The following is a 10209-nucleotide window of genomic DNA, read 5'->3' on the forward strand; positions in this document are numbered from 1 at the left end:
ACAACCATGAGGTAGGATGCCTTCTTGTAAGGCAAGGTGGGTCTTGCCAAAATGGAGACACATTCCAGCATTAAAGCACACAAAATTAAGTAATGGATGCATCTACAAAAGAATAGCCACTTTCCTCATCTAAGTGACGGAAATTATATAAAGGGGAAGCAATTCAAGGGTACACACTCCATTATAGATATGGTTTCTTCAAACTACTAAGCCTAGAAGGATACCAATAAATCACCTCCAAGTTTTGTCAAGCTAGGGTACCTTTGTCCTCAATCGTTAAATGCTTTCGTCAAGAGTAGACTCCCTATGGTGTTAGAAACATTGGAGGATCACGGAATTCCCCTTCTTGCCTAGACAAGAAGAAGGGTCGTCCCTTCTCTACCATGCACAAAAGTGGATACGATGGAAAGGGATCAATAGAGTTTGAGTTTCATGTGGGAGTTTGCTTTTTGTTGTTGTTTTTCCCCCCAATTTCTTATGGCATTTGACATTTGAGAACACTTTCTTTTTGCCATTTCTTTTGTTTTTTGGCATTTCAATACTTGACAATTTCAACTTTTTCTTGCATTTCTTTTGAACTTTTTCAAAGTCACCCCAATTAGTAACGAGGGTGCTTATATTTGAAGCATAGGAGTTTTCATTTTTGTTACTCCTATTTTCTTTTTGATGCAATTGCAAACCTTTTCTTTTCTTTTCACTTCTTGAACTCAAATTTTGAACAATTTTTGTGCTCATTCCCTTTTTGATGACAAAATGTGGTAGAACATGGATGATGGTTGCGTGGTTTCAAGGGTCACCTTGGAATAAAAGGTAACCAAGGAGTTATCCTACCACAAGGTACTCTTGACTAGGCCTTAATGCATGGGTCAAAGGATACTAGCATGACACATCCTAGGGTGTTTTACAAGTATTCTAACAAGCAAAGTCTTAAGAAGAAAAAGCATCTACAAGGGCCTATATACACTTGTGAAGCTTCCTAAATAGATGTTTTCACAAAATTTTCCTAAATGCAACTACATGCCATGATGCAACTAACATTTATACATCCTAATGAATATGCTTCTACCAACTAGTATGCCAAATAATATAAATGCAATCCTAAATTCACTTTGTTTATACCGCATCAATCAAAATAAAGCCACATAGTCATTAGCATAAAGAGGAAAAAGGAGATTGGAAAGATCATACGACGCGGTCTTCAATATCCTCATCTCTCGGATGTGGCATAGTTAATCAATGTGAACAAGGATGAACAAACACAATAATATATACAAGACTACACTATAAAGGAAATGAACTTGTTTTTGGATTTTTCAATTTTTCAATTTTTTTGTATTTTGTTTTAATGAAATTAAAGGACATATTTTTGTATTTTTCAAAATTTTTAATTTTTATCATTTTTGTTTTTAAAAAAGGTCAAGTTAGAATTTCCCATCCCCACACTAGTATGGGCATTGCCCTTAATGGCCAATACGATAGGAAATTATGCAATTTATATGAATATGCATGATTCCTAAACTAAATGCAAATGATATATAAACAAGAGTAAATGCAACTAAGTTATGCTATATGATGCATGGTTTTTGTTATGGAGGAGAGCATAATTTAAATTAGCTCCCAATGCATATAATAAACTTCCCCAAACCAAAATAGACACTATTTTTAATGTCAAAAATTTTAGGGGAGTTCATGCACATAAAATGCAATGCATGGAACTACAAATTGTCATTTTGGATTTTGAAAGTTGGGAACAATAAAAAAAACAACACCTTAATGAAGCCAATGTGTTAGTCCTCTAATGTTGCTAGGACTCCATAAAATGATCATGATAAAATAAAAATAAGAGAAGTAGACAAACCATAAAGGAGGTGTAAAAATGTAGGAGCCTCCAAAAGTTTGCTAGTCCTCACCCATCGTGTCATCATCATCATCTTCTTCTTCACTTGAGGCATCATCAACCTCTATGGATGTGGAGTCATGTCCACTCTCACTTTCACTTTCTTGTTCTTCCTCACTCTCCTTTTATTCTTGAACTTCTTCATCTTCACCTTCTTGGTCACCACTCTCATCAACAACCATCTCCTCTCCACCCGGTCTACCACCACTAGAAGTGCTAGGAAAGAATACCTCCCTATCTGCCCAACTAGGCAAAGGACAAAATGGATCGAGAAGTCCTTGCCTAGCAAGATGTAGGAGGGGCGGATATTGGGCCTTGTAAGCATCAACTCTATCATTAAAAGCTTGTTTATGCATTTCCTTCATTAGTAGAGTCAAGTAATCATTTCCCGCCTTGGCATTTTCGGGGTTGAACTCGTGGTATTCAAATGGATAAGGTGGGGTGATAATGAAGGAGGAGGGCTCGTCAACTTCTTCCTCTTGGTGTTGAATGATGTACTCGGTCTCTTCGGAGAGTGGGAGAAGGTAGTTCGGTCGATGAACATTCAATCGGCAAATTTTGCTAGGCAAAGTGAAGGATCTAGATTCATTTATCAACCATCCAAATTTGTTGTCAAGAGTATCATTCTTGACCCATTTGAACTTTAGAATCATGGTGGGCAAATCAATAAGATGGCCTCCTTTTACCGGTGCATAAGTGTTGTTCTTATTGAAATCCCGGTTAAAATGCTTAGCCAAATAGGTAACTAATCCTCCATTAGCAATAAAGGCCGTGCCTTCTTTGCCACAATCAACATTAAGCCATCGATCAACCAAAAGTCGTAAAGCATTGTATGGCATGGTAAATTCTCTTCCAATGTTCAAAGCCGACTCAAGAAGGATAAAATCAAGTTTGGTAAGATGGTTTGTGTCATTTCTAGCTATCAAAGTATTCCCAATGACCTTATGCCATACTCTAATGCCCGGATGGTGGACTAAGAGAGCACAAAAATCATGAAAACGTGTGAATTTCCTTCCGGAAATTGCCATCCAAAGAGGAGTGGGGTCATACTTGGTAGGCATCTTTGTAAATTTCGCACTATCACTAAGGCCAAATATCTTACCCAATTCGTCATAAGATAAGCATCTATCAACATTTTCAAGACGAAACTCAATAATGGTTTGGGTCTCCACCTTTGTGACTTTCAAAGAGCTCAAAAACTCTAAGGTGAGGGAGGAAAATGTCAATTCTTGCATTGTAAACAATTTACTCAACCCCATAGACTCGAAAAAGGTCTTAGTTTGCTCAAGGACACCTAATTTTGACAATGCATCTTCACATATGAACTTAGTAGGCATGATAGTTTTCTTAGCAAAGGAAATAAATTTCTTCCTATGGGAGTCGGAAGTTAAGATTACCTCCGGATAGTCGTCTAATTGTTCAATGACCGGAGTGGTAGAAGTAGTAGCTTCCATAGGAGGATTTTGTTCTTGAATATCCGACCTTGTCTCATGGACTACCAATGCCTTTGATGTTTGCTTATTAAGAAGAGCTTGTTGCCTCTTAGAAAGGGTCTTCTTATGGGGTGCCTTGTTTCCACCTTTTGTTCTTGCCATACTCCTTTGCTTAATTACACCAATGAAAGATTGAAATCTTCAATTTCTAGTAATGCCCAAATTGATTTAGGATGAATGAAATTTGCCTTGTATCCCAAAAATTGACTTAAAACTTGAAGAGTTTGGTGTTTGAATCACTTGTTGATGCTAAAGGAGTGATTAATTTTTGTTTTGAGGAAGTTTGGATTTGATTTGGTTGAGAAATTTGGTTTTTGTTGATGGAGAGGATGACGGTTTTGGGGTTTTGGGTAGTGTTTGTGTTTTGAAAGAATGAAAATGAATGGGAAAGGAGGGTTTTAAAGGAACCGTTGGTTTTGAAATGCAGAGGGAGATGAGCGGACCTAGTGTCGGGACGCTCGGATTCTTCAAAAATTGGGTTCAAGTAAAGACGCCATGGGACGAGCGGATTGCAGGAAAGACGAGTGGATTCCTTGGCTGAGACGAGCGTCTTTGGCTCAGGACGCTCGGATTCCTTTCCAGGGAAAAATCCCAAATTTTAGCATTAAAAAGACGAACGTTTTTCCTGTTGGACGACCGTCCTGACTGAGACGAGCGGATTCCTGGCTTGGACGCTCAGATTCTCAGTCAGACCCAAAATATGTTTTCTGCAGCTTCACAAGACGAGCGTCTTGTGACTTGGACGCTCGGGTTCTTTCAGGACGAGCAGATTGTCCCTCGGGCCGCTCGGATTCTTCCTTGACCACACGGATTCAGGTCCATCCGTGGGTGCTTTCTAACCCGTGTCAATTCATTCTTCAATTCTCGTGTTCTTCATTGTAGGGGCACTACAAAGGCATGAATAGCCTAGGCAATTGCTATCCCCACACTAAGGCAAAGCACTACACATCAATAAACTCATAAGTCCCTCCCTCACTTCTCTCAAAATGATGAAAACCTTGATCAAGGCATAAAAATGTAAATCCAAATATGACAAAAATGCAATACAATAATTGAAATGCAAGTTAGGGAGTTAGAATATTTACAAATGGTGGTTTAGGGAGGACTCCACCAAACTCTCATCCAATGTGAGATGTCAAGGGGGCATGTTCAAGGTGTTGTTGATGTTCCTCAACACCTTGAAGAAGTAGTCGAAAGCTTGCTCGTTATCATGATAAATATCCTCAATAGACCTTTGCACTTGTTGTTCTCCATGATGGTCTTGGGTCATAGCATTACCAATATAGGGATTGAATATCCCTTCGAACTCATCATCTCAAAGACCGCATACTTCGTCTACTTGATCACTAAAAATGTCTTGAGTTGATGAAGATAACTCTCCTTCTTTCTTGTCTTGGCCAATGAGGCCTTCTTCTTCACTTGTCATGGATGAGCTTTTCAAGCTCTCATTGTTGCAATTTCCTTGCTCTTTTGATAGAGCATCATCCACTTTCTTTTTCCATTGAAATTCCAACTTCTTCCTATCATATTTCCGGCTATAGTGATCAACCATAAAACACGGCTCATGAAATCGGGGAGCTCTCATAGTCTTGTCAAGATTGAAAGTGATGGTTACATCTCCCACTTCAAGGGTGAGCTCTCCATGTTTTACATCGATCGCCGCTCCCACGGTGTGCAAGAATGGTCTTCCTAAGATAATAGGAATGTTGGAGTCTTCTTCCATGTCAACAATAACGAAATCCACTGGGATGAAGAATTTTCCAATTCTCACGGGAACATCTTCCCATACCCCTAAAGGTGTCTTTGTTGATCTATCCGCCATTTGAAGCGTGATGTTGGTGCATTTGAGTTCTCCCATTCCTGGCCTCTTGGTAACCGAATATGGCATAACACTAACGCTTGCCCTAAGGTCACATAAAGCTTTGTTGATTGTAGTGTCACCAATAGTGTATGGAATGGAGAAACTTCCCGGATTCTTGAGCTTTGGAGGTGAACTCCCTTGAAGAATATCACTACTTACTTTAGTGAAAGAAATAGTCTCAAGCTTCCGGATTGATTTCTTCTTTGTAAGAATATCCTTCATATACTTTGCATAGGCCGGAACGTGATTGATTAATTCCGTGAATGGAATCGAGACTTCTAAATTCTTCACAATCTCCATGAATTTTGCAAGTTGGTCATCAAACTTAGGCTTAGCTTGATGACTTGGAAAAGGAAGTCTAATCACAATTGGTTCCTTCTCTTTCGCCTTTTCTTCATTCTACTTTGAAGCTTCTTGATTGTTGGGTTCTTCTTCCCTAGAGTTTTCAACAACTCTTCCCTTGTCATTAGCATTCACAACATCTTCATCAACGGGTTTCTTTGGCCTTTCATACCTTGTACCACTCCTTAAATGGATGGCACTCACCGATTCTTGTCTTGGGGGATTACCTTGGGGTGGTAATTTCCCCTCTTGTCTTTGTGAACTTGAAGATGCTAATTGAGATATTTGGGTCTCCAACATCTTTGTGTGGGCTAGGATGTTTTTGATGGTGATGTCTTTTGCTTGGCTATCCTTTTACATTTGAGTGAAAAATTCTTGTTGGTTCTTGATGTGACCATAATTAGCGCATATTTAGCCCCCGAATTAGCCTTGTTCCCATGCTTTTTAGTGCATATTTGGGTCATTTATTATCTTTAGTTCTTTGTTTTGCATATTTATTGAGATTTTGATCCCTTGATAGGAAAGGAGTAAGAATCTTGCATTTTCATGGCAAAACGAGACTAAATTGATCGAATCCAATGACCAAGCATCAAGGAGAGATAAGATTAGAAAGCCTTTGTACATATTATAGTAGATGCGCAATGTTGAGAAAGGATCCTTGAGTCCCCAAGGAAATCCCTAAGGAATTTATGAAGAAAAGGGAAGAAAAGAAGAAGAAATCTTGCTGAAGAACAATCCGTGCAAATTGACTACAATCCGGCCGTCCTCCACCTGCACAATCCGTGCGGTTTCATCCCAAGACGCTCGGGTTAGCACTGCCACAATCCGCCCGGATTCCTCCAAAGCCGCTCGTGTTCCACCGCCAGAATCCGCTCGTCCCGACACAAATCCGCTCGGATTCCTCTACAGCGCAATTTCGTCTTCTCCAAGCTACAAAGAAAGAAGCCCTTCCTTCGAAAAATACCGGCTCCTCCCTGCTCAATCTAAAAAGTGTAATTACTAGTTTAGCCCTTAGTTAACCCTAATGCATCCCCCTAATTTCCACTATAAATACCCCATTAGTCTAATTAGAAGAGCATGTTCTTCTTATCAATTCTTAGAGTAGTTAATACCAATCAAATCTCTCTTTAATTTTGTAATCAACAATTAATCAAGTTCTAATACAAGTTTTATTTTCTTAATCTCTCTTTTGTTCATCCTTTATTTTGGGTAATTGAAGATTATTTGGGTTATTATTGGGAGATTGACAACCTCTCAATCAAGCATCAAGTACTTCTTTTATCTTTGCTTTATTATTGGAATCATTAGTAGGTATAATTCTCTTAATCCCTTTTTAATTATTGTTAATTACTTTCATTTATTCATCATGTTTCATTTTGTTGGTATGATTGACAACCTTGCTAGCATGATCAACATGATAATGAGTGAGTAGTCTCTTAGCTAGGGTTAATGGGTGATTAGGGGAAACCAACATGGGGAATGATTCATGCTTAAATTAATATGCTTTCATGTTTTATTTGCTTGCTTGTTTTGATCTCAACTCATGCACATGTTATATTTGATGAATTGCGAGCCTATGAATCCTTGCATTTTTTACCCATCACCTATCTTTTCAATGAGACTTGTAAGACATAAGTCAACTTGAGTCTCATTAGACCATGCATGTTGTTGAGTAGGGATGATTAAGTCGACTTGTAGGTGTTGTACAACCTAATCTATTTGACTCCGGGTCCCAAACTTTCCTAGGATTGTAAGATATAACCCAACTCAATCCATCACAACAATAATTGCTTTCTTATAATTTGAGAACATGTTTGTATGATCAATTCCCATGATTCCCCTATGATCCCATGACACCCTAGTGCTTTTTAATCAATTGTTTACAACCCTTTTATTTCATCTTGCTTGTTTATTTTCATTGCTATTTTAGTTAGTGATCTTCTACATCAACCCAAATTGTGACACCACTAAGACACCACTAGTTTCATTAGAAATCTTATCTCAATTCCCGTCCCTTGGGATCCGACCATTACTTGCCTCTTTACTAATTGTAGAGTTGTTTGTGAAGCTATAAATTGTGTTTTGATTCGGATGTGACCCAACGACCACACCTTTAATTGTGAACACGAAACGGACCGATCAAAAATGGCGCCGTTGCCGGGGACGGTATTAGCTTGATTTAGATTTCTTACATTGTTATTAGTTGTGTCTTTCTTTGCCTTGGGGAAGTAAAACTCCTCAAGGTTTGTTCTAATTGTTTTCAAGTTGTTTGATATTTTGCATGTCTAGAAGATCACAAGGTGACTTGTAACCTTTTGATCGTGAAATTGAAAGAACCTTAACAAACAATAGGAGACTTGCTAGGAGGAATTTGAGAGGTATTAGTGAGGTTATTCAACCAACTATTGAGTTCATCAACCCTTTTGCAAGAGAAGGAGAGGAGAACCCATTACACAATACTACCCAAAATCAACCTACAATGCCTAAGTTTTCATCACATTCCGTACCCACCGAGGAGAACCTACCCAATGGTACTCCCACATCACATCTAACCGGAAATTTTATTGCCAAATCCGCCTTTGTCCAATTAGTCGAAAGGAGCCAATTTGGGGGGATGCCTAGTGAAGAGCCTCATTCTCATATGGAAACCTTTTATGACTATTGTGATGCGATCTCTCAAACCGGTGTAACTCAAGACCAAATTCGATGGGTCTTATTTCCCTTTTCTCTAATTGGCACCGCAAAACAATGGTTGAAGGGCCTTGATAAGGCCACTCTCGGAATTGATTCTTGGAAGAAGTTGGCTCTCGCTTTCTACAAAAAATTCTACCCACCGGAAAAGACTAACATGCTAAGAGCTCAAATTACGGGTTTTAAGCAAAGGGATGAAGAATCTTTGTATGAAGCTTGGGAGCGGTTCAAGGGAATTTGTCGCTCATGTCCTCACCATGGACTTAGCGAATGGTTCTTGGTACAACAATTTTGGAACGGTTTATATGAAGATTCAAGGAACATTCTCAACATGGGTTCAAATGGAATGTTCACCGAAGTTGATGACAATCAAACATGGAACAAAATTGAGGAAATGGCGGTCCATAACTCACAATATAGTAGACCTCGCAATGCTACTAAAGGAGGAAAGCATGAAGTGGACTCCGTTACTCAATTGGGTCCTCAACTTAGTGCTCATATTGATACAATCAATTTAAAGTTTGAAAAAGCTATGTCTAGACTTGAAGAAGTCTCAAAATCACCAAAGCATCATGTTAATGCCATGACGGCATCTTCATCAATCCCAAGTGGGATATGTGAGAATTGTGGAACTTTGGGACATGAACAAAGTAAATGTAGGGGAACAAATGAACAAGTGAATGCTTTCCAAGCATACAAGAGTGGTACCCCTTATTCCAACTATTACAATGAGAACACCAAATTCCATCCAAATCTCTCATACAAAAGCCAAAATGTTCAAAACCCTCAAACAACATACACCCCACATCCCATGAGAAACCAAAATCAAAGACCCTTTTACAATCAAAACCAAGGTTACCAAAATCAAAATCCATACAATCACCAAAATGACCAAGGTTTTGATGTCCAAAAAGTGGTCCTCCAAATGCAAAAGAATCAACAAGAATTTTTCACTCAAATGCAAAAAGATAGCCAAGCAAAGGAAACCACCATCAACAACATCCTAGCTCACACCAAGATGTTGGAAACCCAATTGACACAACTAGCATCTTCAAGCTCGCAAAGACAAAAGGGGCAATTACCACCTCAAAGTAATCCCCCAAGACATAAAACGGTTAGTGCATTTCACTTGAGAAGTGGTACAAGGTATGAAGCACCGAAGAAGCAAGTTGAGGATGAAGTTGTGGAAGCTAGTGATAAGGAAGAAATTGTGCAAAACTCCAAAGATGGAGAATCATCAAAAGAAGAAAGTTCAAAGAAAAATGAAGACAAGGTCAAGGAGAAGGAGCCCATTGTGATTAGACTTCCTTTTCCAAGTCATCAAGCCAAGCCTAAATTTGATGACCAACTTGGAAAGTTTATGGAAATTGTGAAGAATTTGGAAGTCTCAATTCCTTTCACGGAATTAATAAATCACGTGTCGGCCTATGCGAAATACATGAAAGATATCCTCACAAAGAAGAAGTCGATCCGGAAACTTGAGACTATCGCCTTCACTAAGGTGAGTAGTGAAATACTTCAAGGGAGTTCACCTCCAAATATAAAGGATCCGGAAAGCTTCTCAATACCGTGTACCATTGGCGACACAACGATCAACAAAGCCTTATGTGATATAGGGGCTAGTGTGAGTGTTATGCCGTACTCGGTGAGTAAAAGGTTGGGGATGGGGGAGCTTAAATGCACCAACATCACACTCCAAATGGCCGATAGATCGACGAAGACACCATTAGGGATATGGGAAGATGTCCCCGTGCGAATTGGTAAGTTTTTCATCCCGGTGGACTTTGTCATTGTTGATATGGAGGAAGATTCCAACATTCCAATCATTCTAGGAAGACCTTTCCTACACACCGTGGGTACGGTGATTGATGTGAAACATGGTGAGCTCACTCTAGAAGTGGGAGATTGATGTGACCATAATTAGC

The 10209-nt window shown here is 39.1% G+C and overlaps 1 non-coding gene across 1 annotated transcript; it reads right to left on the minus strand.

Annotated features, from left to right (window-relative positions):
- Nucleotides 1–8441: 8441 nt before the first annotated feature.
- Nucleotides 8442–8548, minus strand: LOC141609969 (small nucleolar RNA R71). Its single transcript, XR_012527868.1, has one exon. It is a non-coding gene; the product is annotated as a small nucleolar RNA R71 (small nucleolar RNA).
- Between the last annotated feature and the right edge of the window lie 1661 nt (nt 8549–10209).

Source organism: Silene latifolia, chromosome 10 (assembly GCF_048544455.1).
Source record: "Silene latifolia isolate original U9 population chromosome 10, ASM4854445v1, whole genome shotgun sequence".
Taxonomy (NCBI): Eukaryota; Viridiplantae; Streptophyta; class Magnoliopsida; order Caryophyllales; family Caryophyllaceae; genus Silene; species Silene latifolia.